Source organism: Chinchilla lanigera, unplaced genomic scaffold (genome assembly GCF_000276665.1).
Source record: "Chinchilla lanigera isolate Chin_1 unplaced genomic scaffold, ChiLan1.0 scaffold00085, whole genome shotgun sequence".
Lineage (NCBI taxonomy): Eukaryota > Metazoa > Chordata > Mammalia > Rodentia > Chinchillidae > Chinchilla > Chinchilla lanigera.
Genome location: NW_004955486.1, coordinates 9,386,056 through 9,396,674, shown reverse-complemented (window position 1 = coordinate 9,396,674; position 10,619 = coordinate 9,386,056).

The following is a 10,619-nucleotide window of genomic DNA, read 5'->3' as shown; positions in this document are numbered from 1 at the left end:
TTTTTGTCTTTTTGAGATAGGGGCCTTGAGCACACTTTATAGCCCAGGCTGGTCTCGAACTGGCAACCATCCTCCTGCCTCAGCTCCCAAGTGCTGGGATTACAGGCGTGTGCCATCACACTCAGCCCAACGTGAAACTCATAGCTTTCTGTCTCCATATCTTGACATGCATTAAGGTAATAGCCCAAGTTTTTTGTTGCTCTAACTGTGCCCAATGCTTGCTTACAATCTTCATTGGCATTTTTAAAAGCCAGCAGCAAAATGATAATTTCTGCAGCCTGAGCATGAGGCATCTGCCTCCGTGCAGCTTCCTGACGCCTTGACAAGAGCTGTAGATATGTTTTCTAGAGTGCTGCAAAATATGGAAAAGGGATTGAACCAGAGCACCTTCTTCCAGTGTGATGGCCCATGTCCCCTTCACCATGAAAGCTATTTGTTGACAGGCCTCACCAGGATAGTTAAACTACTGCCCTAAATCAGAATAGGTGCTGTTCCCAAAAGCACATACTCATTCATTCCAGGCCATCGGCAGGTCAAATTTGACCAGCCTGTTCACTGGCCAATTCTTACAAACTCACATGAAAATTGAGATATTATCCTGCTGACAAACAAGGACGAGCCAAGAGTTACGTATCTAAGGGGGCTGTATGCAAGGCACCTCAGATGGATTCTGAAAGATCCAATGCAAAAGATCCCTGGTCTGCACTGTTCATTACACTTTGTTTCAATTGCTTCAGGGGTTTATATTCCATAGCATTATGTGCATGGATCAGCTATTGGTTATTATTAGGGTCAGGGTAAGTAAGTAGTAAGAAAAGCACAGGTACCCAGTGGATCCCCACTCAAAGCAGCCTGTCGCACTAAGTGTTGATTAGGAGACAGGTACGCCTTCCTTTCATCTACAGAGAGATCTGCAGGAGGACAGAGTGGAGAGTCCCCTTCTGACGATGGTATGTTTTCTTCTGGGGAGGCCGGAGGACTCTGGGCAGCACTGGTACACAAAGGGCCCAGGACCAAGCGCACCGGTCCACATGCTAAAAAGGTCTTAGGAGAAACAGTGGCTCCTTGAGAATGGGCTCACTTGTGATTTCCCCCTACCTGATCTCAGTCATCAATATTTAATGTCCCAACTTGGGGAAACCAAGGGTTATGTTTAATGATTCTCATAACATTCTTTTTGAGACAGGGTTCCACCATGAAGTTCAGGCTGGCTTTGAACTCCCTTTCTAGCCCAGGCTGGCCTTGAACTCACAGTGATCTTCTGCCTCAGCCTCCCAAATGCTGGGATTACAGGTGTGCACCACCATGCCCCACCGTAACATTCTTGACAAAGACTGCATGCTAACCTGTGCTCCTGCCTGTTTCAAGAGCATTTTAAGTAGCTGTATATAGTGTTGTTCTTTTTTGCGGGGGAGGGTACCAGAAATCAAACTCAGAACCTTGCACTTGCCAGGCAGGTGCTTATGCCACTGAGCTATATCCCCGGCTATAGTGTTGTTCTTCAACAGATAAATTCTGCCCCATAGCCCTGGCTTGAAGATTTCCCACAATTTCTTACTTTCACCTTTGCGAGCTGGTCTTCAGATTCCTCCCCACAGGATTCGCCATCCATTGTGTTACCCACTCCAGTGGTGCAACGGCAAACAGTGAAATGACACCCAGCATTTGGAGGCAGATTTATTTACATTGATGGGCACGGATCAGGATCATTCCCAGAATATCAGACAGTGGTCGCTGGTGGTCTAGAGTTTATATGGGACAAGCAAGTAGGAAGTACAGAGGCAGAATGGCTTGTCAATTGGGGATTGGTTTATACAATGTGCAGCATAGTGACCAGCTATGCATCACAGTGACCAGCTGTTTCTAAGAAATAAAAGTAACAGGAACTGGAACTGGAACTCTTACCTGGGCAACTAACAAGCTGAAGTATACTGGCTGGGGGAGCATCTTCTGTTACTGTGGGACATCCTCTTTTCAGGTCCCTGTTCAAGTGCCAATTGCAAGAGCCTTCCTGCAAACTGACCTAGTGAGTACGATGAGACATAAAAGAGAAAAAGACAAATTTCCAAGCAAGAGAGACCAGGGGACTCCTGTCGCAAGAAGACAAGGGCGCTAGAAGTCCAGAAAGTCCGCTTTTTATCAGTAAAATAAAGCAGTGTAGCAATCATGCAATCCAGGGTTCAAGAAAGTGAGAATAATTGGCGAAGAATCATAACCTCACCGATACACAATTTTCCTTGTTTAGCCCTGAGCTGATGCTGCTCTGCCTGGGGTATCGTGGGCGGCAGCTTTCCTGCCCATGAACACGGGAAGGGCAGCCTTCCACCCCCGCCCGTCCTGGGAAGGGTCTCGGTCCCTGTGGCTGGTCACGCAGCCCCATCCCCCACATGCCCAAACACATGCATCCCCAGGAGCACACTGGGCACGGGGCCGAGGGGGCTGCAGTGCAGTACATGAGGGGCCGGAGCCTGCAGGAACTGGGCAGGGGCTGCGTCAAAATCATACTCTGTAGGCCTTGATAAAACAGTAAGGTGGTGGCATACACCTGCAGTCCCAGTTACTTAAGACAGTAGAGCTGGAATGCTTTCTGCTGTTCTATTTTTTGGTGTTTGTTTGTTTGTTTTTTCCGGTACTGGAAATCGAACTCATGACCTCGTGCTTGCCAGGCAGGTGCTGTGCTGCTGAGTTAAATCCCGAGCCCCCTTTCCACTGTTCTGTGTGGGAGATTCTGGTCAAAGCTCAGAAGACCAGAAGAAGGCTGATAGAGATCCTGCCAGTAAAAAGTAGGAAGTTTTAAAGACTTAGGAGGTTTCTGCTGGGAAGAAGGACTGCATTGGTTGTTGGAATCCAGGCTATGTATGTAATGGCTTGGCAGAAAGTTTGTCTGCATTTTGCTCATGTCCAGAGACTTTGCCTGAGACTAAGATTAAGGGCAGCAGACTGATTAATGTGTCAAAAGAAATTTCAAGGCAGTCAAACATTGGGGAAGTGGCATGGCTATTGTTGGGGGCTTTTAGCCAGATTTATGTTGAGAATCAAGAGCAAAGATCCCAGCAGGATGATTTTAAATGTGCGTTTGGCCAGAAAGGAAGCTCCAGTAAAGCTGCGGACTGCAAAGGTAGAGCTGAGGAGATCTCAGCTGAGAAGGAACAAGAGAATAGAAAAGATGGCCTGAGGGCATCACAAGAAGCAGCAAGTCTCCACCTTTTGCAGCCTCAAACCTGCAAAGATGAAAGACTTTGCTTTGAGGAGAAAGTAGCAGAGCGCCATGTTCCAGAATGGTGGCAGTGTCATAGAGAAATTGTTCCTCAGAATCAGGTTCAGAGTGCCCAGCAATCCAGGCACTTGACACCTATGGCCAAGAGAGAGGAAAGCTTGGCTACTGCTCCAGGTGGCAGCAGACCTCGGCATCATCCACGTGGCACTGGTTCTAGGTGCATGCAGAATGCAAGAGCTCTGAGGTTAAAGAGGCTTCCACCCTGATTTCAGAAGGCCTGGGAGGCCAGGCAGTGTGCCCCTGAGAGGGCAGTGTGTGAAGCTGTGAGTGTGAAGTGAAAGGTACACTGGAGACCACAGAAGTTGGGAAAAGCCAGGAACATGGATTGTCTGAGGAAAGCTGCAAGGAGAGGCAAAGTGGGCCCAAAAGAGAAGCCATGGGAGCTGTAACCACCAGAAATGCCATATGGGTGGAGTCATGCATGCCCTTTGGAGCTCACAATGTGCCACAGATTGCTTCAGATGCTGGATATGGAATTATAGGACATAATGTTAGCCCTGCTGGATGTCAGACTTGCTTTGGTCCCAGTGGTTTGTATTCCCCAGTTTGCACTTTTTTGGAATGCTAATGTTTATCTCATGCCATTGAATGTTTTTGCTTTTTTTTCCCCGGGACCAGGAATCGGACTCACGAACTCACGCTTGCCAGGCAGGCACTGTGCCGCTGAGCTATATCCCCTGCCCCCGCATGCCACTGAATGTTGAAAATGTTTAACTTTGTTTTCATTTGTACAGAGGCACACAGCTAAGAGTTTGCCTTACATCTTGGAGGAGACTTGGGACTTGGACTTTTCAGCAATGCTGAAACTGTGTACTTGGGCAACTCTTAGAGGTGGACTAAAATGCCTTTTGCATTAAGGGTTTACATGAGTCTTTGAGGGGCCAGGGGTGGAATGTTATAGTTTTGTGCCTGGATGTCCGCCCAAAGCCTCATGCAGTCATGGGGCAGGTTTCTAGAGTTTATGATTGATCCATGGTCCAGTGTTGGGATTATGAGTGTAAGTGCTATACCTGCTCTGGGGAGGGTAGTTTGCATACAATATAAGGAAAGGAAAAAGGCCTGCAGCTGCTCCTCCCTTTTTGCTCTTGCTGCTTTTGCTGTCTTTCGCTGCCACGAACTGTTTCCCTCTGCCATGTGCCACCCTGCCTTGGAGCCAGCTGAGTATGGACTGAAACCTCCACAAACTGTGAGCTAAATAAACCTTTCTTTCCTTAATTTTGGGCGTTGGGCATTTTGTCTCAGCAATGACAGAAAAGTAGCCAAGACACTTACCACCCACAGCACAGTACAGTGATCCAAATCAGAAAATTTAACATGGGTGCAAGACGATTCCTAGCCACCACCACCACATTCAACTCTTGTCAAACACTATAGCTTCATTGCTGCTCAGGGCTCAGTCCAGGGTCTATACACTGCATTTAGTGTTTAATTTTCAGTCATAATCTGGAATGTTTGCTCCACCTTTCTGTGTAGTTCATGACTCTGGGGTTCTTTAGCCATACAGCCCAATTATCATCTGGGGTCTCCCTTAATCTGCATTTATTTCCTCATGATTAGAATCAGGCTCACACAGGCCAGGTGTCATGGTGCATGCCTCTAACCCCAGGCACTTGAAAGGCTGAGGCAAGAGGACTGTCAGGAATTCAAGCTACCCTGGACTACATAAAGTGAGTCCAAGGCCATCCTGAACTACATAGTGAGATCTTGCCTTAACATCCACCCCCGCCACAATAAATAAATAAATAAATAAATAAATAAATAAATAAATAAATAAATAAAAAGAATCAGGCTAATACAGTCTTGGCAGAACACCATAGAAATCATATTGTGCCTTCTTAGTGCATGGTGTTAGGATGCTGTGAAGTTGATTTATTCTTTTGCTTTTTGCCTTTTTGAGACAGGGTTTCACTATGCAGTTCAGGCTGGCCTTGAACTCACTCTGTAGCCCAGGCTGACTTGCAGTGATCCTCCTGTCTCAGCCTCCTGAGTGCTGGGAGTACCATGCCCAGCAAGTCAATTTATTCTTAATGTTGGTGATGTTAGCTTTGACCAGGTGGTTAAGGTAAGGTTTGCGAGACTTTGCCACTTTTTTTTTTTTTTTAAGACAGGGTTTCATTATGCAGTTCAGGCTGGACTTGAGCTCACTTTGTAGCACAGGCTGGTCTCAAACGTGCAATGATCCTCCTACCTCAGGTTCCCAAGTGCTAGGAATACAGGTGTGTGCCACTATGCCCAGCCTTCCACTACTCTTTTCACCTTTGTAACTTTTTCCAGTACTGAGGACAGATCCCCAAGCCCTTCACACTGAGCTAATCTCTTGCCCCCCTTTATTTTGAGACATGTTCTCAATCCATCATTAAGTTGCCCAGGTTGGGCTTGAATTTGGGATCCTCCTGCCTCACTGTGGAGGACATTCTTTGATTAGAATGCATTGAGGACACAATGATTTGTTTATTATTTGTTAGAGTTTCTTAAGATAAGGCTTCATTACACAGTCGGGATTAACCTTGAGTTTACAATCCTGTCTCAGCCTCTTGTGCTGGGATTACAGGCATGTCTTGGATTACATATGGAGGATAATCCTTTAATTATCCTTGCTAAAACATTTGGTATCCGCCCTTTGTACCAGCTATGCCCTTGGTTCTCGCTCCATAAAAGGTGACTGAGACTGGTAATTGGGGCTGCAGTCCAAGAGGCTGTACGCCCCCAGATCTTTTGCTTGTCTTGTTTCTCTTGTCTCTCTTCAGCTTTCATTAAAGCCCTGACAACGGTGCCAGAAAAGACAGCAAGAGAAGGAGAAAGAGTCCCCGGATCCCAGACTTTTTTGCGTGTCTTGTTTCTCTTGTCTCTGTTTACTTTTCTTGTTCATCTGCGGGTACCTCGTTCTCAGGACCTGCCACATTAGATAGAACAACACTTCAGCCTTCCAGAGTGCTGAGATTCCAGGTGTCAGTCAGGTTTGTGAAGAAACCCTGGTGACTTTCCCACAGGCGTTCTGATGAGCATTGCTGAGATAAAGTTAAGGAAACAGGCGGAGTGCACAGCGCCCGCAGAGGAGGGGGCAGCACTGGGAAGGGCGCCTCCTATAGTCCTGGAGCACAGGCGGCCGGGGGAGAGTCCTGCTGTGGAGACATCCAGCTCCGGGTGCCCTCGCTGTGCCCAGCGGCTTGAGCGGAGTGACAGGTTCTAAGTCTTGGGCTGCTGCGCCTCAGCAACATCGGGGTGAGACAGAGCCGCCCCCAGGTGATCCTCCTGCAGGCAGAGCCGGCCTCTGTCCAGCATCCCTCGTGCCCAGCCCCTCCTCTCTGAAGCTCAGAGGAGAGCACGGAACGCACGGAGGCCGCCCCGCACGCCAGAGCCGCATCCTTTCTGTGCTGAAGGGACAAAGCGAGCGTGGAGGTGTCTGCTGTGTCTGTGTCCCTCCCTCCCTCCCGTGCCCTGAGAGGCCTGTGAGGAGCTCTGTCTCTTCCCAGCCGGCTTTGAAGAGCCTCTTCCTTGTCACTGAGCCATGGCTTGTTGGGAGAGTAGCAGCGACAGCAAAAGAATGGGCTGGAGGGGCCGCCGATGCGTTGGGATGTTAAGCGCTGTTTCTGATCAAACTCGCACTCATGACTTGAGCACCCCTTGTGCCTCTCGACTCCACCGCTCCGTCCATGGTCACTGGGCACTCAAGTAAGGCGAGGTTTCCCTTGGGTTTCAGTTTTAAGCAGTTTCAAAAGAGTCTGCACTGGAAGAGTTTACCTATAAAGAAGGCAGTGACTTCATGGTATCTATCAGCACTCTGGGAGGCTGAGGCAGGGGGGACTGCAAGTGTGAGCCCAGCCAAGGGAGACCCTGTCTCAAATAAAATTCTAAAACAGCCAGGGATGTAGCTCAGCGGTAGAGCACGTCCAGGTTTCCTCTCTAGTACCACACACACAAAAACACCTCAAACGCAATCTGCTCAGCATGAGCTGGACAGGAGTTGGGGCAGGTTAACCCAGTGCAGTCAGTGGCGGACAGGGATGAGGACGGTTGCTGGCCTGGCCTTGTGCAGCCTCAGAAGGTCACAGGCCTCAGAAATGCACGGGCTGTAGAAGGCACTAAGGGGTCTCTCACAGCAGGCGGGCTGCATTGCTGCTCTCCTGACCCAGCCCAGAAGTCACATAGCATCGCTTCACCCATGCTGGGGTCCGAATAGTTGCAAGAACCCACCCAGTGCCAAGGGGAGGAGACAGACACTAGCCCTGGATGGGGGTCACTTGAGAGCACACTGCAGAAAGGGCCCGTGGCAGGGACACAGGTTAGCTGTGTGTGGGGACTGTGAAGCCCCGTGAGGGTTCACTCTGAGAGGGACACAGCTCCGTGTCCACACAAAAGGCCTGGGCACTGCTCAGGCTCGGGCTGCTTGGTGGCAGAGGCTGACAGAGACCACAGGCTGGGTCTCCAGGCCAGACAGCATCCATGCTGATGGCACCTGGCCGCGGCTGGGGAGGAAGTGGGAGCCCAGGGCTGTGGAGTTCTCGTTGCTGTGGAGCCGTCCTCCTGCGTCCTGTGGCCTTAACACTGCCCTGCTCCAGCCCCTCCTCCAGGGCTCCTGGGAGTCCACAGGCATCATCCTTCTCCCCCAGCGAGCCTAGCTGGGGTTAGAGTTATTTCATGCCCTGTCCCCTGACATCAGCTCATTGGCGAGTCCTGCGGCTCTGCCCCTGGCCTCAGCTCCTCCCACTACCCAGGAGTAGAGCCCAAGTGCTTCCACAGCTGGGCACATAGCAGCGCTCATCTGCTACATCACCCTCTGGCTCTGGATGAAGTCTACTCTGCTAAAACAAACAAACAAACATACAACTTTCTCTTCTCCTTTTTGGTGGAGGGATACAGGTCTCACTAATGTAGCCCAGCCTGGCCACAAACTCCTGGACTCAAGCAATCCTCCTGCCTCAACCTCTCAAGGGCTGGTACTACAGACACATGTCATTGCCTCTGCTGATACCTTATTATTTATTTTTAATTAATTCTGTTTATTTTTTATTTTTTGGGTACCGGGAATCAAACTCAGGACCTTGCAGACCTTGCACCTGCCTGGCAGGTGCTTATACCACTGAGCTATATCCCTGGTCCCTCTTATTATTTATTTTGAGATAGCATCTCACTGTGTAGCTCAGGGTGGCCTTGAACTTACTGTGTAGCCTACGCTGGCCTCAAACTCATGCCAATGCTCCTGCCTCAGCCTCTTGAGTGCTGGGATGACAGGTGTGCAACACCAGGCCCAGCTCTGACTGTACCTTACAATCAAATGACAACAATGATTCTCCCATGAAGATACAGAGCTGGGTCAGACAGAGCTATTCTGTTTGTGCTCTACTTACCTGTGAGAGTTTGAGTTTACAAAGATGGCTGAAGGAGGGTAAGGAGAAGTCAGTGCCATTGAAGTTTTTAGTTACTTACACTTGCTGCCAGTTGGGTGCCTGCCATGGCACACCCTGGCCCGGGGTTTTGTCACACAGAAAAGCACCAGGCCTTGGTCAGGAGGCAGAGGAAGCATGAGCAAGCCAGGGCCCTTGCTAGGTCCCCATCGGAAAGGCAGGCAGAGTACACACAATGGCAGTTTGGACAATTCCAGTGTCCCAGCTGTGCGGGGGCTGCCTTGGTTGCCTGTTCCCGGCTCTGGATGGGTTAGGCAGGGAATCAGCTGGGCCGAGGTACACCAGGATCCCCTGCATTCCTGGAAGCTGAGGGGTCAGCCCAGGGCCAGCCACAGCCCCATGACGGGAAGTCCAAAAGATGGCAGAGTGGTAAGCAGCAGAGAAAGAGCCTCCTGACTGTTGCCATCCAGACGCTGGAATATAGCAACTCAGGGAAGATAAGGAGAGAGGTGAGTCCCCTGGACCCCGGAGGGAACTGAGGCATGAGCTGAAGCCCACAGAGAGTGCAGAGAGAAACTTCAGTGAAGAAGGAGGTATCCAATGACGCCTTCTCCCTGAGACGTGACACCCAGCAACAAGGAGCAATTTAGACCTGCGGACACGTGGAGAGTGCGGGCGAGGGCTGGGGATTTAGCTCAGCGGCACAGTGCCTGCCTGGCAAGCGGGAGGTCGTGAGTTTGATTCCTGGTACCGGAAAACAAAACAAACAAACAAACAGAGTGTGCGCGATCCCAAAGGCCTCCGTGCAGAGACGCAGCACTGGAGGGGAGCAGCGGGCGTGAAGGACTGCACTAGCTGTCGGTGAGTGCTGAGGGCTCGGTCATCCTGTGTGAAACACACTGACTGGGAACCGTTTTGGAGAGGGGCGGGCTGAGCTCAGAACTCAGAGCCACTGCCGGCTCCATGTAGTGGCTCCCAGCTGGGCTCAGGCCCACTGCAGGGGCTCAGGCCCACTGCAGGTGCGATGAGGAAGGGGCACTGCGGCTGCAGGTGCCAGAACGTACAGGCTCGCAGAGATGACCCACCAAAAGTTACTGCTGGCTTGCTGGGGTAGGTCAACAGGGATCGGGACTCTGCGTCCACATGTTGTCTGCCAGTGAGAGCACAGACAAACCTGGAAGTGGACTTCTCTCTCTCTGTCTTTTGTAGTTTTCTTTTTGTTCTTTTTCTCCGTCGTTGTTTGAACTTGTTTTTATACGGGTGTGAATGTAGCATCTAACCTCTTGTGGTTGTGGTCCTGTTCTGCTCTTCTTTTTTTTTTTTTTTTGGTACCAGGAATCGAACTGAAGACCTTGTGCTTGCCAAGCAGGCGCTTCTGCCGCCAAGCTATATCCCCAGCTATTCTTTTTCACTCTTCCTTCTCTCTTTCCCTCCAGTCTTCTGCACCAGTTTTGCAAAGTTAGCAACGACCCCCCTTGTCCTGCAGCCTTACTTCTAACGTCTTCCTCTTCTCTATTTTCTCCCTAACCCATTTTAAATTTTAAACCCTGAGAGCAAAACTGACATATTAAGCACTTGCATACAGCATACAATTTTCTGGTTTGTTTTAGATTTTGTCATATAACTACAAATCTACGGGTAAAGCTGGCAAATTAATAGTTACTTCATTTTGTCACTTTCTAGGCTGTGTTTTATGCTATTGTCATTGGTACCATTATAGCCAAAAGAGACATAATTGTTCTAAACAGTTGTTCTTCCTGGTGCTCCAAGACTAGGAAGTAGTCATTTCCTAAGGGTTCTAACTACTAGCAGTAAAGCAACCCATGACAGGCAATTTACAAAATCACCCCAGGAATTAAACTAAGAAAGAAAACAAAATGAGAAGACACTTAAACAAGACGCAGCCCCAGACATCCAGCTCACCAAAGGAAAACACGGTGGCAGGGAGGTGGGACAACCTGAAAGCCACTTACCTGGCTTTTTTTTTTTTTTTTTTT